Source organism: Dicentrarchus labrax, unplaced genomic scaffold (assembly GCF_905237075.1).
Source record: "Dicentrarchus labrax unplaced genomic scaffold, dlabrax2021, whole genome shotgun sequence".
Lineage (NCBI taxonomy): Eukaryota > Metazoa > Chordata > Actinopteri > Moronidae > Dicentrarchus > Dicentrarchus labrax.
Genome location: NW_026136719.1, coordinates 17,303,403 through 17,328,715, shown reverse-complemented (window position 1 = coordinate 17,328,715; position 25,313 = coordinate 17,303,403). Strand labels below are relative to the sequence as shown.

At 41.3% G+C, this 25,313-nt stretch overlaps 1 long non-coding RNA gene across 6 annotated transcripts in view; it reads left to right on the top strand.

The window, feature by feature from the left end:
* The window catches only part of LOC127351943 (uncharacterized), a 51,552-nt gene that overhangs the window by 6,694 nt on the left and 19,545 nt on the right, over positions 1 to 25,313 (top strand). For all 6 annotated transcript variants that reach the window (XR_007881002.1, XR_007881000.1, XR_007880997.1 and 3 more), the window contains one exon: positions 15,413 to 15,514. This is a non-coding gene — a long non-coding RNA (uncharacterized LOC127351943). The remainder of the gene's footprint in view (positions 1 to 15,412; positions 15,515 to 25,313) is intronic.

Sequence of the window (25,313 nt, the reverse complement as noted above, 5' to 3'; positions counted from 1 at the left end):
CACATTATTATTCCCTTTGTAGGATCACTTTTTTTTTTTCATATTTACTCTTTGCTCAGCCGGTTCCAGAAACCCTCTGGCCTTCTTGGCTTTTTTACAAACTGGTAAACATATTCTATATAGTCAGCTGCTACTTCGCACTCAATCATGCGCTCCCCTATACAACCAATTGTGAGGCTTATTCAAGATACACTATTTACGAAAGCATGGACATAATGGAAGCATAAGGTGAAGGTAAGCATGTCTCCTAATGAACATAGTTATCTACCAGTACCTCCAGGTGTAAATAATTGGGAGTGGTAAATGCTGTCCAGCGACTGCTGTCATCACAGCAGCTGCCTACCAAGAACATGACTTTTAGGACCAAATGATTGCCAATAAAACATTTGATTGAGAGGAGAAGAGAATGAGGACCATAAACAGGCTGGATTCTGCCCTTTAATTTCACCATCTTCAGAGAATTGGTTTTGCTGTGCTGCAGAGTAGGTCCCATACACAAGCAGTTTAGTTGTCTGCCCAAGGACTGAAATTTAATTTAGCCTGTGTGTGTGTGTGTGTGTGTGTGTGTGTGTGTGTGTGTGTGTGTGTGTGGTGTGTGTGTGTGTGTGGTGTGTGTGTGTGTGTGCACGTCTGCGCATGCGGCTGTCAGTCTATTTGTCTTTGTCTGTGCCTGGGTGTCTGTCTGCACGAGTCAGTTTAGAGTGCCCCTGTGTGCAAAAACTAGCTTTGCATGAACTGCATGTGTAAGAGTTTGTGCTGGAGTGTTTGTGTGTGCATCCTGTATTTTGTGCTCCTTATTCTCTAGTGACTTAATGGTTTTACACTGCCAGGTTGTTACAGTACCATTTTACTGGTAGTACTGAGGCATTTATTTGCTCTGTACACTTCTCTGTTGTTTCTGGATTTCAATGCTTTCTTGTGTAGTTTTGCAATTGATGTGTTATCACTGCTAACCTGTAAACCTAAAAAATGCCCCCAGTTACTGTTGGCATCATCAGTTTGTTGTAGAAAACTTTTTGGCAGTAATTTTCTGTTGAGTGTATGCTGATTGCATGTTTAGAAAGTACAGCAGCTGAATTGTTTAACAATGGTTTTAGTGTGGCTAGTTTGTAACAGTTCTTTTGTGTGTATGTGCGTGTGTTTATGGTGCTGGTTTCCTGATGAAAGCCTAGTGCAGACGCATATATCAGAGCTCCAGCACTAATAAAAGGCCAGCAAGCTGTGCTCCTCTCCTTCTGGGAACAGCACCGCTTTTTACTGCTTCTCTGACAGCAAGATAAAGTGCCCTTCCAATTAGAAAAATATTTGGCCACATACCTACCAACAGCAATCCTGGGTTTTTATTTTTCATGCCATTTGATCAGGAATCCTTGCTATTTTTACACTGTGCTTTCTTATCATTGTGTCCTGGGTATCCACATGTTAATGTGCACCCCACCACTGCGCCATAATGCTGTATAATGAAATATCTGTGGATTTATTTTGGTGTCTTTTCTCATTTTGGTCTTTCTTTCATAAAGGCAGGGCTGCATACAGTTGCGCTTTGGTTTAGGAGTGAGACAGAATGTGTTTTTGCATTTTGCATGAGAGGATTCATGCTTCTGTGTGTGTTTGGGTTGATGTCATTCTTGTTGCCCCTGTCATCTGTCTGTGCCTCATACAGAGACGTGTGCATATATACTTAACCGCTGATGCTAGTCCCTATCTCTGTTTAAGAATACTGTAGATGTTTTTTCCCTTTTTTCCAAAGAGTGCATTAAAATTAAATTCTCTCTTGTTGTTGTGAAAAGAGGCACACGTAAAAAATAATTGGCTGTAGGAGAGAACAAAGGGCTGGCTCCTCTCTCCTCCCTACACACCCCAGCCAGGCATTAATATCAAGCCTGCTGCATTGTTCTGCCGTCTGCAGCCATCCCCCTAGCCAGACACTCAGCTCTGGAGAAGTCACTTTTAATGTCTGATAATCAAGGTGAATTTTCAAAAAGCTGCCATTTTCAAATGATGGTGTATATATTATGTGTAGATGGGAGTTCAGGAGCAGAGGAGCTCCACTTGGTGAGAGAGAGAGCGTCAGCCATGCGAAGTGAAAGAGAGACACCTAACGGCCACAGAGGGAACTGCAGGCTGATTTTAGCTCTAATCAGAATTCTGTGAAAGACGGAAGCCAGCTGGAGTGTCAGTGTCATTGCTGAAATTTGCCTGATAATTTCCTTTGTTTTTAATAATAATTACAATTCTTGGTATTTAATTTTAACTTGCACCTCAGTGTCCACTATTAAGAACATGTCTAATGTTGTAGCAGCTATATGTGTCTCTTGTGGCTGTGGAGGGTCAGGGGAACATATTTCCAGAGTACAGGCGCTGCCTGCTGTTGCCCCTTGGTGAAGGGAGCTCTTGTGCAGCGTTATTGGGGAATCAGGCAGCCAGCAGCAGAGCAGTGGAGCTCCATTTCCCTGCTACAGGGCACAGACTCATCTTCCTCTTGCTCCTCCCATCTCCCCTCATCCCCCACCACTAGGTATGATTATTTTTCCTCCGCTCCACCGCACCATTATATTCCAGGTCTGCAGTTACCCCTCCCTGCTGTCATTTTTCATGGCATGTTTTTGCCCGTGTGCAGCGCTGCACATTTGCACTGTGCCTGTGCAATATGTTAAGGAGGTGAATATATGCAGTGTGCAGAATGTAATAAGTATATATTTATTTTCTTTGCTGGTGATTTACTGGTTTTTCCGGTGCTTGAGAAAAAAGGCCGACTCTAGCCATGTATCTTAACAAACATGACTGCTGCGTATGCACTCGCCTCCAAGGCGTTTTACTCACCGGGGAAACAAAATTATACATCTGAGGCAGACTGGTTGTTTTACGTGCTATGACTGTTAAAAACCTGCTTGTTATTTTGGGGTATAAGCCTTGATAACACCAGTTGGGTAAAGTTTTGGTTGTGAATATGGCATTTGCTGCATTACAAATAAGATCATTTTAGATACAGTTTTTGCCTTGTTGATACCTGATCAGGTGACCGGACACAATGGCTTACTGGGCTATTGTTTGTACATAAAATACTCCTGTAATAACTGAAACCAATCTCGGCAGCCAGTCATCAAAAGCACAGGTTGTTCAACACCTTCTCTCTGCCTCTCCATTCTGCCCCCCAGTAGTCTAGCAAAAAAACCCAAGCATGATAAGACTCTCCAAAAATCAAAACGTAAATACACAAAACACACACACACACACACACACACACACACACACACACACACACACACGGCTGAAATTGACATTATACTCAGAGGGGAAGTAGCTCTAACCCTGTGAAACAGTATGATTTAAATGGATTCTGTGCTGGGAGCAGCACGGTGCACAAGTCTCCCTCTGTGAGGCTGTCACAGTAGGACACTTGCAGACTTGCATAACAGACAATAAAAAAAAAACTTAATTCTTAAAGATACGCTACATGATATTGTTATTGTGCCCACTTCCGCCCATGAATCCCAGAATTTCCTCCCAGCTCACTGTTGATAAGTTTAAACACATCAGCAGTGAGCAGGAAAAAGGAAACAGGAGCAGGCAATTTGGAGGCGATATGGGGAATTACAACAACTATAACAAAATCATGGAGGCTACTGCAGAGATTATGTAAAATATGATCTAGTATGAAACAGTGTCATTGATTATTTAAGTTTTAAGCTGTCTTGCTCTAAACTTACAAAAACGTAATGCGCCAGTTCAGTATTTTGTGAAATGAAAAGGCACTTGCCAATTTACACCCCATTTTGTAAATCTGCATTCTTTAAAATGTCTGTAATATGAATGGTGAACTATATATAGTGGATTACTGAAAAAATATATTTTATATAGACTATAGATCATTTGACATTCTAATTTTAAGATATTTACTGTGGTGATTTTGTTTGTATTCAGTAGTATAGCAGCTTATATATATGTATATATATAGGGTGTCTGTCCCCTGGCTGTTGGCTGCAATGCAGACCATATCATACCCTATCTTCTACAATAACTTTGAGTATGCTGGCAGTCCCATATTGTATTGTCATATCTGTCAGTGTAACAACTGCCAACAAGGAGGCTCAAATTCCTTCTTTTTGTGTTGATTCATAAAAATGTACAAAATTGAATACATCTCAGGGCTTAGAGTGCTTGTTCATACTCCCGTACTATGCACCTGATACCTGGTACGGTGCCTTGATGTAACATTGTTTATAGATAACTTGGTTTTGCCTTCAGTGTGATTGCATAATAACCAAGCATTCAAATGTGCGAGTGCTTTATTTGTTCCCCGGCAGTAGTAGTGGTAGCATTATTTTTCTCTCTGGTTGGAGGGCATACTTTCAAAGTGTGGATCTCAGCTGTGGTGCAGAATAAAGCCAGAGAAAGGAGGAGGAGAGGGCCACAGGCATTCTGATGAAAGGATGTGCGGGGGAATCTGGAGTGTGGAGAGAGAGGGAGCGTTTTACCAGTCCAGTGTGGCAGAGCAGGTCTGGCTTGGTGCCAGTCTGGGCACTGTGCCCACGAGGAGGCAGTGTGTGGCTAGCACTGACTGCAGCACGGAGAGAGATGCACAGACAGCAAGAGAGGCTGAGAGAGTGTGTCTGTGGGGGGTGTCTGCGGCTGACTGGCAGAAGAGGTTTAGTCTGCATTTGCATGTGAAGTGGCCAGGTTGTGATACAGCAGGAGGCTGGAAAGCGGCAGGGAAGAATGAGGGGAGATTTCCTGGGCAGTGTTATGTCACCAGCTCTATTACTGATCACAGCCCTAGTGTATACAAGCAACGCTGGTTAAACTTGCAGTCAAACTTGTATCCTATTTTTACCGACAAGGAGTTGATGGAACAATTGGCACAGTTCATTTAATCAGGCATTTGTTGTTTCATTTAATCATGCACTTGATTGTTGCTGTTAATTGCTTTGTCTATTGTTTCTTTATGCACTGCCTGAGTAAATACTTTCTCCATGGGACGCAAATGTTATCTTTCTGCTTTGTATGCATTTACATATTGTTTGCCTTTCTACATATTATCTCTCCCTCTCTCTGCCCTCTCTCTCTCTCTCTCTCTCTCTCTCTCTCTCTCTCTCTCTCTCTCTCTCTGTTCTCCTCTTTGTATCCTTAAAATATTCTGCACACCCCTCAGCAGTTCCGCATGGCAGACAGCCCTAATATAATCTGTGCGTCTGAATTCTAATTTATACCGTCAGGATAAAATAAATAGTCTGCAGTTAATTATGGGGAGCCAGCTCCTGGCTTTGCCCTGGTGATTTATGAAGTGCACGTAGGCATTCTGCAACGCATTTTTCTTAATTTATTTTTAATCTGTCTTTCAATTAATTTTACTGCAAACGTCTTAATGATGGCAGAGGGCTGCGTTAATGAGACCGGTGAGGTGAAATGAACAGGCACTCACCCCTGTGGGGTTGAAGTGAGAGGCTTTGAGGATGGGGTCATGCAGAGGGTCTAATGCAGCCATAGAGGTTCAGTCCCTGTTGTGTGTTTCTGTGCCATGTCTTTACACTACCTCCAGATCTTTTGAGCGTTTAACCAGGAAATGGTTCTTCTGAGGAAAATTATAATTCTCCAGTTCTTTTGGAACTGTTTGTTTCATGATGTGCAGCAAAGGTTTTTTGTGCCTTATTTGACTTCCTCCAGTGAAAACAATACAATACAATGTCAGTTGTTCTCAATGATTGGCAACCTCACACCCACCATCACTTCTATTTAAGTTGGTTCATTCAGCTCTTGTATGGGAAGTGTCACTCTATTCTTGAACTACGCCCATTTTTTCAGTGATTTTGACACTGTGTGATTGTCCAATTCGCACATCTAGTAGACTACTCACAAATTCAGCTCTTGAATAAAAGTTGTATTCACAGTGGAATTGAATGAGCCATGTTTTTTTCTTCTTCTTTTTTGTGACTAATTACTTCACAGTGCGGCTTTCATAGTCTGATGGCTGCTGACTGACCAACTTGAGTAAGTGGATTTCAGGTGTTGCTGCTTGCTTTTACTTTTGCCTTCAAGCTTGCGTGGATTCCCAATCCGCTTGCTCATATAGTCTTTGTCCCTGTGTTGGGCTTTCCAGAGGAAGGAGAGAAAGCCGCAATCTGCTTGACAGACAAGAAAATGCCTCATATGATTAGAAGCATTTTATCCATCGTTTTACCGCCTCTTAAATTAGACCAATGTCTCTTCTGTACTTGTTATGCACCATCGTTTTCTGCCAATTAGCATGGAGCGTGGTTGTCTCAGCGCTGGAAGGGCCTGGTGTGGGGTAGGCAGGAAGGCTATGTAACCGTGGTGGTCAGCTACCAGACAGCCTACCCCATTAGGGACATCCGCACACAGCTCTCTGCATCAGGATGCTCTCATTTACCGCCTCCACATCCAGCCATTTATCTCTCTTTACCCCGCTCTCACTCGCTTCTCTCTCTCTTTTTAATTTTCCTCTCAAAAACAGATCCCACATTAAGCAGCCGAGCATGGCTGGCTGCAGTGCCTCTCCTGAAAGAGCAAAGGAATGATTTAATTTCTCCTCCTTGCTGTCTCTGTGGCCTCCTCTCCCTGCTCATACACAGATCATTACACACAGAGGCCTCATTTTCATCTCCCTGTGAGGACACATGCAGGGCTTTAACTAGTCAGCCACGCCATGGCCATTGCTGACGATCAATACCTGTGGTCAGGACGGAGCACGCAGTGCTTCCTAAATAGGCCCTGCAGGTCCAACCATAAAACACCTTAGAGGCCATACATGCCACCCCATAAATCGCCTTTTTTCTGGCTTTCATTCCAATGCAGGAACGAGGGGAGCCAAGACTACGTCAGATAGGATGCCCATTGAGCTGGATAATGATGATTAAAAGGTCATGACACTGTCCAGAAAATACTGCTAAACTAAACGTTCAGGTTAAGAGTTCACTCCAAATGAGTCTGTTTGGTATAAGAATGGGATAGAGACAGGTTTGGAGCTGTTATTGTGTGTTTGTCTGATATATACTATAAGGTAGAATGTGTGTCCACTATTTTGTTATGGGATCACATTTAAGGTATACCTGTTTTTCTTAACTGGTAAACAACAAAAAGTTAAGGTGAGTGTATGCAACACACATCATTTAAACTACTTGGTATGTAATCTGCTAAAACATCAGGGCCTGCAGAGATGGTTTAATTTAAACAGTAGGCTACTCACAACGGAGAACTGCTAATGAGATTTTACTCAGTTGGAACCTAAATGAAACTGAGATAAGCTCAGAGGAATAGTCAGTTCAAGTTTTTCTATATGGATGGTTCCCTGTTTAGTTTGTGGATTGCGGGACTGGAATAGGTGATATATGGACCAGATGAGAGTTAGCCTGGGGGCTGGTAGACAGAGACAGAAAAATGGATGTGTTTCTCATCTTGCTTTCGCCTCCAAGGCTCTCAGCTGGCCTGATCCCTACATTAACCAAACAGATAGCCAACAACTTTAATTACCTTTGCATCCAGTCGCTCTCCCCATCCACCACTCCCCACTTCGCTTGTACAAATGAAAGAAAGAGAGGGATAGAAGGAAGAGAAGCATAATTACTTATTTTACTGGAGTGCGGCAGAATGCCTTTTGCCAAATGACTCTAATTCCAAATGGTTAACAAGATTTTTCTTTTTAATAGAGCCGAATCCATGTGACAGCAAATTGCTTTCCTATTTGGGGCCTTAATGGCTTTTCATACTTTGCACTTCCAATAAGCAGTAAACTCGGAAATTAATATTGCACACTGTGTTATGATGCAAATGGGAGCGAGATAGGAGAGCTGTACCTTCACGCAGAAACCTCTGATTAGATCCATAATTGCTCTGGTGGGATGATTTTTCCCGTTTGTTTGAGCTTATTTATTTATTTGTATAATTTTCGTCCACACGCTTCAGCATCATTATCAGTGGCGCATCTGCATTGCTGTATGTTGCATTTCACTTTTGAATGACTTTTAATCATTTATAATAGAAGATAAACATATTCACAAGCTCTAAATATGATAATGGGGAGTGGTTTTTGTAGCCCTACCATGCTGCCACTGAGCTTCACTTTTTTCCTTTATATGAAGTGAAAAAATAACATTAAGTACATCCTCAAGTAGACTTTGTCTTCTGATTGAGACAAATACAAAGACTGAAAGACCACTTTCTTGCTCATCTCTAGCTTCAGAGTAGATTTGTATAAGTCTGCCGTTGGCTGGCTCAGTTAGACTGGTTTGAACCCTTCTTGCTGTCGTACGAATGTGCACAATCTAAAAAGATATATTTGTGCAAGGTGTTTCTTAATTAACTTTTGATCCAAGTCATTTCATTTCCAATTCCATTTTACACATTCTCAAATATTAATCCTTGTCTGTGCATAAGGTATTGTATTCTTAATAAGGGGGATCACAGAGCGGGACACAGTTCACACAGCACATATAGGTACAGAGGTGCTCTGTTAACAGCACACAGATCAGAAAATGTGCATATTTTTAGAGCTGTCACTGTCAAAATACACTGATAACAGCACCCTACTGTACCTCCATCATATTGAACAGTTGTTCTGCTTATTTGCTGTTTAGCTTTTACATTACATATACATCTTTTTTGTGTCATTTTCAGTAGTATTTTTGCTGTATCTGACTCTATATTGTCCCACGCGGTGTCCACACCATCATTGTCAGAAGCCTCCTTTGAATGCAGATTTTTTAAGTATTCTATGCGGGTCTCCCTTACCACTGTGCTCAGTTCTCCAGGGCTGTCATTAGGCAGTGTGGAGTTGAGAATGTCCTGGGCCTTTGGCTGTATCTGCACCAGACACACAGCCAGCCTGACCTGCAGACAGAAATAGCAAATAAATTCAGCTGGATGGGCCTGCGATTGCTGCCAGCGATTGAGGTTAAGTGTCCTTTGGTGTGTGGGGCCTGAGCATAGCAGCAGTTTAACCAGATATTGGTCACATGACCACACACATACAGTCTGACTCATTGGCTATATCACCATGGCAACCCTTCATTTCTTCTCAGCACGCTCCCATTTCAACTGTCATTCTGGTAATTGGCTCTGAAATTTTCTGCATATTGTCATGATGATCATAATAAGACAATATTTATGAACCGAACAGTGACAGGCAAGTGTAGGGAAATGGGGAAAAAACTAAGCTTTCATTAGGCTAGAATATAATGCAGCAACAGGGCTTTTTAGAGACTAATAAAGCTTGTTCTCCTTGTTTTCACAGGTTCCTGCTCATTGTGTGCATGCGCCATGCTGTAGAGTGTGTCTGAGTTTCGATTTGGTTTTAATTGGGTCACCCTCTCCTCTCCTCTCTCCTCTCATGCAGTCTTTCTGTTGAACTCAGCTTAATTAGACCTACAAGATTGTGACACTACCAGAAACATATTATATCTGCTCTGCCTCTATTTCCATTGATGTTCTGTTTTTAGAAGTATTGATAAGACAAGCTATGTAATGACATTTTCTATACTCCTGTCGTCATTAATGGCCCTCGGGCCGGTGTTTTACTGTATAGCAGCACAGAGAGAAATTGATAAAAGGCGTTATGGAAATAAAAGATGGTTGCTGAAGGTGGAGATATGTAGGCCTTAATGACTGGTGTGCCAACTACTCCTCATTATCAAGGTCACTGGCATCAGGATCAGCTGAGATCTGCTAAGCCTTTACAGTGGCTGTGAGGCCTTTCCCTCAGTACTGCACTCACTGACACCATAAACTTATAAAATGCATAACAAACTTACATTTTCTTTCATTATCCTCATTTAAACTGGTTTTCTACTAGGCCACTGTGAAAAAATGTGTGCAGTCATGCTGTATTTACATGACGCCTGCATGTTTATATTACAGTATGCCATAGAATGCATTTTCTAGCTCCATCATGGTTCCCTGAGTGGTAATTATTGTGAGAGATATGTCAAACCTCTCCTATTAATTTTATCACAAATGTTTCTTTTCTTATGCACCAGCAGCGAGGGATATGCAACTTTATTTTTCTAATTTATGAGCGTCCTCCAAACCTCATTACATTTTCAAATATCAGCATCTAAGTTATTTTACAGTGCTCTGTAACAATAACAAATCTTCCTTACACTGTAGAGTTTTTGTTTAGAATAAGGACATAAAAACTAAACTATTCAGTCCTGCTTTAGAGAGGAAAAACAAGAAAGCAAAGCACAATGTTGGATTTATATATGTGCTGTGGGGGGGGGGGTCAGTGGAATTAATTGATTTGCCCATATTTATCAGAAGAGAGTAAGCGCCTAATCCCAGCTTGCATTATTAAAGATAATACCACAGTGGTTTCGGCAAGACCACCACACTGAATCAAAGTCTGACATGGACTCATGATGTATGGATATATTATTCAGAGCATTGCATGGGCCTCAGAACAGTGCTGCTCCTTTATCTGCCCTCCCAGCTTACTGCCTCCTCATACATGCACACACATGCACACAACCACCACTCATCAACCCCTGGAGGGCACCTGTGTTTTCAAAGTAAAGACCACTTAGAGAATAGCCCCAGGCATCTGAATACTGAAGTGCACTGTGTTACACATTAGAAGCCTCTGTACAAGCCAGAAACATAAACACTCTCAATAGCCCTTGTCTCCTCCCAAGAATACCCCAAATATCTCAAAGCAGGGGGGAAACTGTGTATACAGGCCAGAATATGGAACAGATGGTTTGCCACCTAAGGGCCACTCACTGAGATGTGCAGCTCATCGGACAGTAATCTGGCAAAGAACAAGATTATAAGAAGAAAAGCTGACAATCCAATTAGACTTTTTAACATTTGGTCTTTGGCAACTGCCAGTGAAAATAAACAGCTTACAAGGACACTGCAGTTACCTCTGGTGTTGTCTTTTTTTTGTTTTTGCATCTTTCTCTAAGTTTGAAGGCTTGAATTGAAGGCTGACTACGTCAACGTTCACTCCTCAGAAAACAGCAGCTTAAACTGAGGTGCGCCAAAATATAAAATGTGTAGGAGGTAAAGAGTCACCCCTCCTCCAGAGGCAGACACAAGGGTTAATGATCAGACTTTTCATTCAATCCCCCAGTCGAGTAAATGAGGTTTGATCAGATGCCAGGAACAGGAGAAACAAGCAGCCGTCAGAGTCAGCCTCACAATCTGTCATAATCAACACTTTAATATTAAAAGAAAAACAATCCTATTAACAAGCCAAGAAAGACAAGAGTTTTGCGAGAAAGCAAGGAAGCTGTAATCTAAATTTTTAATGACCGCTCCTGCATGATGACTTTGTCTATGTATTTTGTCTGTTTCGAAAGGGGAACGAGTCAGTGCTGTCACACTTAATTCAGGCTACCCTTTTGTGCTAGAGCAGTGGGTAAATAGCTGGGGGAGACATTTGAATGTCTTAATAGATGTTGTAACTGCTCCATCTCTAAATGTGTTGAAATGGAGGCGTGAGGAATGGCATCATTAAGGTAATGTGTTCAGGAAGCCTATGAGTTGTGCTGTAACCTCTGCTGCTCAGCCTGAGATCCGGTAAGTGCACATCTTAGGTCACTTTAATCAGAGTGAGGTGGCACTTACAAACACACACATACACACATAAAGCCTCAATTACATTGTGGAATTGCTCTCAAATGAGTCATACAACATGTCTAGCTGCTCTGTTTATGTATTCTTGTGAAGATTCTGTGTCTGGTATGTGACTGCAATTGTACAGTAGGCTTATCAGCGAGATCGGTTTGTGCAGTTGCTGCAGTAATACCACCAAACTGCAGTTTTATTGGCCTAATTCAAAGAGAAAGCAGATAGTGCTGTATGTTTAGGTGGGCCACATGTAGAGGGAGGTACTTCTTCTATAAGTTTCAACTGTGACTCTTCCTAGCAGGAACCAGGTCTGAGACGAATGGGACTTGAACCACATACATCATTTTTCTTGGCTCCAGACAGTGTTTCCAAGCACAGCAAAGCCTAAGATTTTTCTTTCTCTTCTATTTTTTTTCTTTGTCTACCCCGCAGCGAAAGTCAACAACCATCCTTTTCCACACACATTTGTCCTTTAAAGTGTCTTCTCCCTGAGTTTGGAGGCAATCAGTAATGACCAGAGGTTCTTGTGTCCTTTGGTGCTCCAATGTGTGTTTTGTTTGGGCTGAAGAGGTTTTGGTGATGAATTTCACCCATCACATTCTCCACCATGGTTGACCAATGAGTTTTGTGAAAGCATGGCCTGTGGTGTTTTTCTTTAATAAGTCCAGAGGTGAGGCAAAGCAAGCAGGTCATCAGTCATCCTGTCAGGATCTTACCCTCTGATTAGCCCAGTATATTGGTGGAGATATTTAACCTGCCACAGCTGCCTACATCAACCAGTCTTATCCTTCATGTAATGACTTATTTTATTCAGCTATTATTCAGCTATATTTTCTATCAATTTATGTTCTCGATCTTTAGTATATACTGTCTCAACAACCAATAAACTGGCAGTTACAATAAGCAGAACGCACAGGACCAACATCCCACCAACCTGAACACTATGAAATGTGATTAAGAGTTACATGAAATCTAGTTAGCAAGCGAACAAACAAGTCTTAATGCTACTACCATTCGGAGAGGCAGAAGCTGGATGTTGAACAAACTTACTAAGAAACAGAAAAAAGAATATCGACACTGTCTTATATGAAATAAATACTGTATCCTATTTTATATAATTAACAGAGTTAAATAACAACAAGTTTTAAATCTATTCAAATGAACACATTTGGAGACAAAGTGTTGATGAAGGGGTACTTGAGCTCATCTGATAAAGATGTGGGATTACGTCAAATAAAAAAAGTTTAGGAAACGCTGCTGCCCTCTGTCCCTCCTCTGTTCCTTTGCTTCATTCACCCTCTCATCAGGACACTTGTGTGGTCCAGCACAGCCCATGCAGGGCCAACCTGAAACCGTGGCACTCTCGCCTTTGGGCCTCAGTTACACACCTCAGAATGGATCTTTATTTACAACACAGAACTCGGAAACAGCTGGTCAATCCATTTAGCCTAAGGCCACTGATTTGTTCGTATTTACTACAACAGCCAAAGAAAAGCCAGGGTATTTTTTCCTCTCTCCTTCCTATTGATCCGGCGCTTAGAAAATCTGCCCTGCTGTCTAAACACTATTGATCCCTCCCTCTCAACGACAGGCTCTCGCACCAGTGTATAAAGGGACTGGATGAATTGAAATTTAATTTCCGACAACTTGTTCCTGTTATTTTTACCCTTTTTTCAATAGTAGGGAACATGGGCTGGCAGGCTGCCACTCACAGAGAGTCAACCTCCCTCCAGGGAGAGGAGGGAAAGAGGTGAGACTGTTTAGATTACCCTAAGTAGGTCTTAATACAACTGTGCCATAGACAGTCCTTGCTCAGTCACTTAGATTCCAGTAATCATTAATGGTTTTTAAAACATGTTTGTAGCCAGAAAGGTACTTTTATAGTTCAGGATCATGGGCAGTCAGGACTGGGGATATCTCTCACTCTCAGGCACAACAGGCCATCATTTCAGTGAATGTACACATACAGGTGGTTTTGTATCTTTTATCTTATTATTGTAAAGTCATGTACACTTATCCTCACTGCTGACATTTTATTTCTTTTGGGTCAACCTAACGTTGTTAAAGATGTTCTTTGTATTTCTTCCATCATTATTGCCTTATAATAAAAAAATATTATATTAAAAAGGGATCATTTCCATTTTTACAATTTAGCCTTGAAAACGTTGCTGCTCAGCAACTAACGCTCTTGTCAAGTTTTTCCACGAGCCCAGCAAGGAAGCTTTGACAGCAATACCTGTTTGCAGTTGCAGTACATGATAAATGTTTTACAAAACCCATTCATTTGACACACAATACAGTGATGTTTGACTGTAATAGATGACCAATCTCAAGCAAGTTTAACGTGTTTGAAAATTGATTTTTGTAACCATAGTTGCATGGACTAGAATCAATGGGTGCCTGGTGCATACAGAAGGAAATCAATTTAAAAATGCTATGGATGGATAAAGGTCAGTAGTAGTTGTTTAAAGTTAATGTGATAAAACATGGAAAATCATTAGTATGATCCTTTTTTAAATAAAATCTGATGGTATTATTGGGAACAATGCAGAAATTGTACCTTCCTACATAAAGGTTGTCTTATGTTTACCAGGCACAAGGAGATGGTGACAGAAACACTAAATACCTTTTCCCTGTCTTTTTGAAAGCTCAGCCAGCTCTTATCACATGCTTCTTTAACCTAAAATACTAAAAATACTGTGTGTCTACAATCATGAAGTTTGTCATGGGAAGAGCCAACCAGCAAGGCCCCTAGCACACCCAAGAGGAGTTCCACAGTGCCCCACATTGGGTAAACCAACCAGTAATGACTTCTGCTCCATCTGGCTCACCACTGTGTCCAACTCTCACCATTACAAGGAGATAGATTGTTACATAAAAAGGGAGGTTCTGTTTTAATTAACATCAATATTCATGTAATGGTCATAAAGCCAGCCCACATTCCATTTCAAGCTCTTAATGGTAATGCATATTTTAATATATTATCATTGCCACCATCATAATTCTTATTATGATAACTGTAATTATTAGATTTATGACAGAATTATGGTTTTGTTCCCTGAAGGCACATATTTTGCAGCGAATCCAATTTTTCCCTGGTGTATAACGCTCCCAGTCTTTCCCCTACAAAATACTGAGCAGACACTGATAAAGATAAACACACAAACACCCTAGTGTGTCTGCTGCTGTGCCTGTAAAACACTCAATCTGAATTGCATATCCGCCTTGCCACCGAGCTTGTCATAAGCTGTATTAAGAAAAATGGTCACACGGTTTGACATAAATTGGAAAATGACATTTGGAAAATGGGCGCTGCTGTGGAAATTAGAGATATTAAAATTATAAATCAGTGTCTGGAAGTGCAGGGGGGTGTGGTGGCTTGCTTTTTCTCTTTTTCTGTCTGCCTCTTTCTCTATGTTCATCTCCCGCTCTATTTCTCTCTTTTACTTTCTCTCACACACTTTGTCTTGTGCGCTTTCTCTGGAGGCAGTGAAGGGTTGGAGAGTCCAGAAGTCAGTGGTTTTAAAAGTGGTTTTAAATGCAGCCACACATGATTCTGCCCCACAGGGACAATCCCAACCTCTCATATGGCAGTAAAAGTGGAAGATATTGTGTGTACGTGTATTTGCGTGTTTGTCTTTGTGTGTCTGCTGCAGCTGTATCTTGTCTGCTTATTGCTCAGCTCTCTTGCTGTAACCTGCTAATGGATCATCTCTGAGGTGTGATATGTATTATGCAAAAGTAAAGTGTGCCGACACCTTTAAAAACAGACAGCTACAATCCTCTGAATGCCTCACCTCTGCTCCCTCTTTCTCTGTGCGTTGAGCAGGAGGCGAAGAGGCAGGAAGAAGAACAGATTTCTGAGCTACAGGTGGAGATAGACAGGCCAAACACGTTGCTGCAGGATAAGAGGCAAGAACTGCAAAGAAAGGTCAGTGGCCTTCCTATTGACTGAAGCGCTCCCCCACCTCCATACACATACGCACATATGAATACACATACATCCACATGACTCTTTTCCTCAGTAAAGTCTTAAGGGTTTGCCACTACATATAAGTGCTTGTGTGTACCTTTTGACTTCAGTTCACCCTTTCTTTTGATTGATCTCAAAGAGGAAAGCTAGAAAAGGCAGGGAGTGCTGTGGGCCTTCATGCCTTGACCCTTGACCTGCTCTCTTAAGAGAGAAAAAAAGTCCCTGCCTTAAGAGGAGCTGCAGCTATGCCACATATGCTGTCTTTAAGACGTGGGTCAGAAGCTCTATTCATCTGTGGTGCAGCAGAAAACATTCAATCTTTGCGTCCTTGAAGGATTCAATGTTACATTCATACATCCCTTATAGTGTTTAGACATAAGTCCAAAATAGTGTATTTTTTCTATGATTAAAGAAAGGAAGTCACCAATTTAAAGAGCAATCGCTTCCTCAGACCGGCCTAACTCTGCCTCCACAACACATCCGCACATGCATTTCACTCTTTGATTTCACTTGCAGTGGCAGTTCAATATTATATGGTGTTAAGTGTTGATGCTCATTCATGCCTACAGTCTGCTCAGCCTACACTTCTTAACATAGTGGATTCTTATGAGTCAGTAAAGACTGCTTTACCTAATATCCATTAGGCTCATGGAGGCTACAGATACATGAGATGAAAAAATTATGAGCCTCATCTCAACACTCCATCCTCCACCATTGCCCAGCTGACGGCCACCCTCCACTTCAATATTTCAGCACTTTATTTACTTCTACTTAAAATTTCACTTGCACTCTCTGTCCTAATAGTGAAATATTAAAGGAGGTATTCTTGAGGAGGTCAAGTAACGAGAGGAGGCACTTTGTTTTGTTAAAGTTTTAGATTTCCTCTCACCGTAGTCAAGAGGAGATAATACCTAGGAGGGGGTCGGTGTACCTGGCCATGCCATAAAAACAAGAAAAAAGATTCAAGTCAGGTTAACTTGAAGTGAAATTGCAACAAATTAATTGCTGAAAAGGAACGGTGTGTGTCACAGTCATGAACCACATTCTGCCTCAATGATAAAAAAATTATATTAATTTAAATGAAAGTTTGCATTTGTGTCATTGTGTGTTTGGCCCAGAAATAAGAAATAAAGAGATTTGAGGGGTGCCAGCTGAAAGACAAGGTCTGACCCTCACTAACAGCAACGCATTCAGAAACACACATGGCACACAGAGACTTCTGTCACCTTGATACGCTCAAAGAAGTCCGTTAAAAATAAATCTGTTTAATAAGACGTCACTCTTTTGGAGTGGTATGGGCTATAAGGTGACCTTTCCATAATACAGCTTCTCTAAGCAACCCTCTTAAATTCGCCTCAGTAGGTGATCCTTTCACATCCATAGAGTTCCAAATCCAAAAATTTCAAACTTTTGAGGTTTACCTGTTTTGCTGCTGTTTGTACATTTTTATGTAAAATTTTCATATTTTTTAGTTTAGAGTGTACTGTTTATATGATATTTTTTGGACCCAAATTATTTATCTTTTTGAGTCAATAAAATAGCTAACTAACTAACTGGGGATGCAGGTACAAAGGGGCATGAAAAGTGAATTTATTCTCTTTTCATGACGCATTAGCATTAGAAAGGGACAGGCTAAGGATGAGGAGTGCCTATTTGCATGGACAAAGGACTTGAACAGAGGCCTATACTGTGTCTAACTCTGATAGCTAAGCATAGGCCAGCACTGGTTAAGGAGGTCTTCAGGCCTAGATCGCCATGTGTGAGGTGTGTAACCGGAGGCAAGTGTTGAGCACTGAGATGATGTGTTTTTACAGCGCAGTCTTGCTGTGCTTTGGGATGGCAATAAACCACGGCCTTCAAAGCACAGCCAAGCGCCACTTACTGCTGAGTGCTTCTCTGGTGGTTGGACGAGATTACTCTCAAAACAAAGTGCAGACAGGTTGATTAATAGAAGGGTCTGCAGAGGTGCGTGCTGCAGTATATTTTCACACCCAGTGAACACTCGTTCATTTCATTCGCATGGACTTTTATGGGGTGATCCTGTCACTGTATGAGTTTGTCACTTCATAAAAACGGTCCCCCCTCTTTGAGTGTCTTTTAGTGAAAACTTATCAGAGCTGTTACAGACGTGTTGTTTTAATGTTGAGGGAGCGCACCGTGACTTGAAAGGGCAACACAGACCATATTAGTCCGTAGCAGAATTTGGGGTGAAGAGAGAGACCTGCTTGTGCCTTGTAAAACCTGCACCATATACTCCAAACATCTCTATACAAACTGAAGGCACAGGAGTAAATAAAGGAGTAAAAGAAAAGCACAGCTTGCATTGGCTGAAGTAGAGAAGATGTGTAGCCTTCTGGATCTTGAGTCTGCAGATGAAGAGAAGCCTCAACCTGGTGGCCCAGAACTGCAGGACATGGCAAGAGACAGAGATGAATATTGTGAGAGGGAAAGACGTAAAAGGAGATAAAAGGAGATAAAAGTAGGGTGGGACCTTCAATCTGGATGAAATGGCCCAGTCTATGGCAGTAATGATGAGTAGGCTTGGGGTGATTGCAGTCATGGAGGGGAGGGAGGGGAGCTGGTGGCAGCGTGGCGTGCGGTCACCCCCTCATCACATCAGATCACAGGGCTCTAATTAACTTCAGCACCGCATCAGACTGCAATCAGCAGAACCACAGAGGAAATGAGATTTTTTTTTTTCCTCCATGGCGTTCAAAAGCGTGGCGTAAAAATGCATATTAGCCTTGTGTTTTTAATTAACATTTTGTGCTTAGGAAGCATGTTAACAGTATCCCTTAATGAGCTTTGTGGAAAACGAGCCACGCAGAGGACAAAGGGCAACTTCCCCCCATGTTTGCTGATGTGCTGTTCTTTATTCTAATACAATGAGATTAGTAATCATTGTATAAATCCTCATTCAATATTGCCTCCACATAATCCCCACCTCTACCACTGTTTCTGTAGAATAGGACATTAGCTGTGATAGAATGAGGCCTTTATTTATTATGGTGGTGAGTCGTGGAATGGAGATCTGTCTGGATTTGAACTTAGTTTACTGAGCATATTTATTGTTGTTGGACTCACACATTTTCCTTGACAATATTATTCTCACACTCTTGTCTACTATCTTGAGTATATTTATTAACTTGTCATTTTCTATACACACATGCAGAGTAAACTTACCTTTGCATTGTCGTAATATTATATATTACGACCATATTATATATATTATATATACGCTAGGAACTGTAGAGATGCCTACTATAGGAACCCTCGTTATCTGCTTAACAAGAAGATCCACTTACCTGGTTTTTCTGGTGCTTGACGGCCACAAGATGTGTTTGAGAGCTCCCACAGTTAAATGGGCCTTGTAATAAGATTTTTTTTCAAGATCACTAATGAACCTTATCTTTTATTTGCAGCAACATCTCTAGTTGTGCACATCATCAGCTGACCGTTATAATCATTTACCTCATCACATTTAAATAATTGACCAATCACTTTTATGAAGACAATGAGGCAGTCAAAGTTAAAATCAAACACCTTGATTCATAATGCCACTGGTTATACTACAACCTGCGTCACTACACTGCTGCTACTGTCTGCCTTCATTGATTTCTCATTCTATGGCCCTAGCCTCCACTCGTTCTTATTACCATACCTGGCTATGGCGTCTATGCATTTTGTGTATCCCACATTTCAGTGAAATGTGTCTGCTCCTTATTGCACACAGGAATTTGTTGCACTCTCCAGTGAGCCCTGTGTTGCTCTTTAGATTCAGTGGGGAACGACTTCATAAACAAAGCCTTTTTCCAACCAAGTATAGAACGATTTATGCTAGAAATCATCATCCTACATCCTCTGACATACTAAGTGTCTCTAACTGAACTGTCAGTCTCTTCATTGATATAAAGTCTAAACTTTGGGCCGTCTCCCGGAAAACTTTGTTGTCAATAACTAAAAATGACAGTTTGCCTGTACAATAACTATTCAGTGTGAGAATTCAACTTGTCACCATGCCTTCTGCAGGACTTCCCTAGCACTTGGAAGTATTTATTTTTCCTTCTAACGACTTGCTGAAATTTTTGGAGATCCTGTCAATGGCTGCCAGCTCCTTGCTGGTTTATTTATTCCCTCTTGCATCTGACTGGTCAGTTATTTGTTTTCCACAGTGTCCTTGTGTGTTATAAATGGGACAGGCCTGTCACTTCAATGCTGAGAGGATGTTTTGAGTTCCTTGAGAGATTTTTATTTATTTAATTTTGGTTAGAGCAGAGCGGTGAATAATGCATCTCAACCTGCTACATGTACTGTTTTTATCATTAGCATGCAGCCCGAGTTATCTGTAGAATACTTATGAGTACCGGCGAAATGTTTGTGATGTTATTTATTTATGTTGCTCCTTTCAATTATTCATTTGTTTATTTATTCATGGAAGAACTAACTGAAATTGGAAAATTCATTTTTGCTGAAGGGCACTTGGCCCCACTCTATCCCCTCCCTACACAAAGAGAAAGGAGGGGGTGCCACATCAGGCTTGTTAGTAATTGCTTTATGTGGTGTTTCCTTAAACTCACCAGAGGACGTCATTTTTTAATCCAAGAAGATGGGTCAGCTGGCAGAAAAGGACAGACAGGAAGCAAGACAAGTGAGTGGAAGCTGAAAGGTGGAAAGAGCATCAAAGAGAAAGAAGAGATGAAACTAGTTCTGTGTCTTTTTCTTCCAAAACTTACAATTTAGTTCGTTCAGACAGCTGAAGCTAAGGTAACACGCAGTGATATGTGAGGAAATCAGATTTTCTGAACTCCCAGACAGGACTCCACAGGTTGGACTGGAGGCAGAGGTTCAGACAGAGAAAGAACATAATAAGCTACAGTTGCCTTTGGTTGTATCCGTGCCTTCACGCTCTCCTGGCCTCTCTGTGTTGTGTGCTCACTGTGTTTTCTTTAATTATATGGAGTGGGATTTTGTTCAATTTCACACTTGCGCAAACATGCAGCAATTATTCCTGATAAGTGATAACGATTCACTGAACTTTAAAAGAGTGTGTTTGTGGGCAAGCATGCATGTGTGTTTGTGTCTTTGTGGCGCCGACTTTAGCCTTGTGTCACAAACAGATCTTGGTCATAGAATGCCAATTAGCATTAAACGTGAATAGAAGAAATATATCTGTGTGTCTACGAACATCCATAACAATCCCTGATCACCTATCACTCGTTGATTTTGACACTGTTGTGTCCTTTAACCTTCTGTTTGCGTGTCTTTGTGTTTGCACGTGCAGCTGGCAGTACTGGAGTGTGCACTGAAGCACTGATCCTGCGTAAGGAAGTGAAGACTGTTCAGAAACTAGAGTGGCAGAGAACAGCTCCAGTATGAAAGGTACATCTCTCACAGGTCTCACATGCATAAGTAAACTCTGGAAACTTTTGGGCACACATGCTCATAAGTCACCATACAGTATGCCACAGAGATGTCCGTCTCAGTGAGACATGTCTCCTAAAAACTGTAAACTCATTTAGAAGCCATTAGAATAGAATAATAAATAAAATTAAAGAATATTTGCTATTATCAAAACTGCCTTTATGTCTTATTCCCTGGCATTAGAAGGATAGTAGTCCTACCAAATGAAAAGCGTTAACCAAGATCTTGGATCTCATGTTCAATCTTCTTTTACTGTAAAAGGCTGAAAATACCACAAAGCCATTATATCCCACAAATACATTTTTCATTGGAACTTTCTAGAAATAAAAAAGTCATAGTAACAACAGATAATATACACAGACAAATGTTTTAAATGAAGTGAGAATTTCAGCGCAAATGTTATTTGCCCTACAGATGCATGGAGTCCATACCTGTTGAACATACATATGAGTTACATTTCAGAAAGCACGTGGAGCCATTTTTAAGTAAGTAAGTATTTTATTGACAAAATGAAACCACTGGATAGACTGTAGGTTGTAGAAATGTTAACTGCCAGGTTTTTGCAAAAGACGTTTTCTAAAATGGATTCTTAGTATCCTGGATACTAAGTCTTCATATGTTCATGAACCTGTATTAAAGGGACCCTGTGGAGTCTTCTTGTAAACAAAGTTATGCTTGCGTTCAGTGTTATTCACCAAAATACATTGAGTGTATCCTTGAGCCCTGACAAACATGTTAAATGCATTTCCTTCCTCATAAAAGATTTGCAGAGTGGATTTGTGAAATATTTAAAATCCTGCATTGTTTACATTCATATTTCAGTTGATATGGTGAACCTGTTAGTAAGCAATTCCCTATTTACACATCCAGCAGACACAGAGCAACATTAGCATTCATGTAAAGTTGTATTTCCGGCCACCCAATGCTCTTTGGCTGCTAAATGCTCCACTGTGTTTACCAGCTTGTCGCTAACTTTGTCTGCTATTTGCTGCTGAGCAGGTAGTTTTTTTCTCTCAGAACAGCTGCAGTCAAAAACATTGCTGATAAGAGCGGTGAGTGTGACCAAAAGAGTGAATTTGTGTGCCGTAACAAAAACAATGAGTTAAAAGACAGTGAAACGCTTTGTAGAGCTGAGGGGAATTGTTCAGTCAGGTGATAATAATCTATAGTTTCATCACTACAAGCAAACCTTTCACATACACATATTCATATGATCCATTATTGTATGATCAATTATAGCTGCTTTACAGAGTCAAATAACTCACTTCAAGAGACCAAAATGGCCAGAGGTCTGCCATCTGGCCAGGACAAAATTTGTGCCCTCAGTCTAATGAATTATGTTAAAGTTGCGACAGGAGTGGGCCTCACGAGGGTGGTCAGGTGCGTCACGCTCTCTTCTTCAAGGTGTCAACAAACACCGTGCACAGCCACAGAATGACAATTTGTATCATTTAATTAGAGCACGCTTTTCTTGGCACAGTTCATTTATTGTAATCTTCTTTATGCACCTTGATTGTTACACAGTATAGTTTTTTTTAATTAGCTCACATTGATTAAATTGCATTGATTCTGTATCCTTATTAAAATAAAGCCCCCCATCGCTCTCCCTTCCTTATTTTTCATAATTAATTGTACAGTGGGCTGCTTTGGGGGAGGCACCAGTGACATTGTTGCACATTTTGTAATCAAAGCATTGGTTAGGATTATTTATTGCGGTGGCTGTCAAAGAGCATCACATTGACAGGCATTTTTATGAGTTTGTGGAGGTGTAGTGCCACGTGTGGTGACAGATGTAGACATGTGAAAGTGCTGCTGACTCAAAACACCACAAGATGAGAAATTAAGCTGAGTTCACATGTTTTGTTTTGTCCCAGTGCTCAGCTCGAGCCCACGGGACACCACCCCACCATCCTCCCAGCACTGACCTTGGCTGTTAGGCCCACTGCATGTGAACATGTACGTAGGCGTGCACATGTGTGCATACGTGTGCCTGCTTGTAACAGAATCTCATTTCAAACCTAGTGGTCTTTTTAATTTTGATTGATGACTCAGTTTATCTTTGGAATAACAATCCTCTGATACCCCCCACCACCTCGTAGACAGCTTCCCTCTCTCCACATCGTAGCCCCTTATTCCTGTCCCCATCACTCCCCCAGTATGAAAATGACATTAGAAACAAAATGAGATTTGAAATTTTGTGTTTGACAAGCAGCTTGATGAAACGGTTTCATAGCCGGGCTTGATCCATGGAAATTTTATGCTAATAATACTGCTGGCCAAGCAATCTAGTTGGAAATTAATCAGGGTGCTGGATGGATAGAAGGAGAGGAGAGAGAAAAGGGGAAGGTAGGTTACTCCATAAACACCCTTCCCCCTCCTCACCCTCATTCCCTCTCCCCAGCTCTGAATCTCATCAGAAATAGCCATGGGGTGTTGTCTGTGTGATGGGGTAGGGAGAGAAATAGGGAGTTAGAAAATTACACTGCAGCTTAGCACTGATTGATGCAGTAATGTATGCAGTAATGTATGCAGCCATGCAGTGAGCTGCCGTATTATGGATTAGACCTCTCCCCTTCTCAAGCAGTTCCCTTCTGCATTAGAGGGGGGACACACACATTTAGAAACAGACACACACACACACACCTCTTTAGCCATGTCTGTCCTCCTGTTATTATTCTATTTATCCTGTTCAGCCCTTGGTGGTGTGTTTTTCTGCATGTATCATTTTCTTCTTCTTTTTGTGTGTGGTTAGGTGTGTGTCTAAACAGTGATTCAACAGACAGCCTTAGCGCATTTGTTCTTTCCTCTGTTTCGTCACACTTTCTCTCGCACACATATACACTCTTCGTCTCTCTGTATTTTTTTCTCTTTCTCTCTAAACCCTGGGAGTCATCATTACACTGAGTCACTAATGAAGTCATTATCAGATTTCACTCGTTTAAAACAACACAATTAGTGCAGAGACCTTAATGATGTTTGCAAGTTAAATGCAAACTAATCGCTTTTTTCCCCCCATTTCTCTGTCTCATTTCCTCTCTCCCGGCTTGCTGCTCAGTTGGAATAAAGAGAGTAAATGAATCACTGAAGTGTTTCGTGGATGTGGGTGTGTTTGTGGGCACATATTTCTCAACCACATTACAAGTCTGTGTGATTTATTATTTTTACCCCGAGAGACATCTGTAACATCATTCCTTATTTTTGTAATGCATCATCAGCCAGAGGAAAAACAATATTATCCAGTCTAGGATATTGTACTCTGGAGTCTAATAATCTAATGTACACTAGAGCTGGTGTCATTAAAGTGCCAGTGGAGCTGTAGGAAGATGGTAGGTACACATCTGTCTGTCGCTGAATGCTTGTGCTACATCCCACCACCTGCCCTGGAGCAAATACACACATACCAGAGCAAAACACAAACTCACACACAGTCCCATAGCAAGCTCTGTTGCTGTTGGAGCAGTCTAGCCAGCAGGAGGCAAAAAATAAAAAATGAGCAGACAAGGGATACAGAGGCTAAACAGTGACCTCTCTCTCCTAGTCCTTGGAGCTTTACAGCTCTTTAAGCACCAGACTTGCCTCAGTGAGCTGGCCCAGCAGGACAGCACTGCACAGGCTCTACAAAAGGACAGGAATTGTCCCAGGTCACAGGTCACTTCATCTCTAAAAGTTTCCTGGAAGTGAGAGTATGCAAGTATGCTTTTGTTTTCAAAGTATTAGAGTGCGGAGTGGAGCCAGTGATGCGCCTGAATGCCCAGGTGGTGTTTCTGCAAGGTGAAGGGCAATACACAAAGCCAGCGTTTGAGCATTTTAGAGGCCCATCACTTGTCCGTCACATGAAACACATAAGCCTCTTCTACAAATGTGTTAGTCCAAAGCATTTCTGACATACATGACCTTTTCCCTTTTGAATAGTCTATTTTGTTTCCTGCATGCCAAGTGAAGCATATTCTCAATTTGTTGTTAAAATCACACAAATCTCCCACTATCTATGCTGTAAATTTGTATCCATAATGATCAATCAACGATCCCAGTTTTACCGTTAACATTCCTGTTTCACTCTGAGCAGAGAGCGTGAGCAAGAGAAATTAAATGAAAACAGTGCCATGTTCTTCCTGTGTGGGTGGAATTTACACTATTTTTGTCCGTCGAATTTCCGCCTGGAAGAATTGGTCTTTCAGCTCTTTAGGAGCTGTGCTGTTGAATGGACAGGTTGTTGTGAGGATGGTGAGGTTTGGTAGGTGGTGGTTTGAGTGTTGCTATAAAAAAAAAGAGAGTAGGGCTGATTAGCTGGATGGAGGAGAGGGGAACGTCAGGTGTTGTTGTACACTATTTGTCA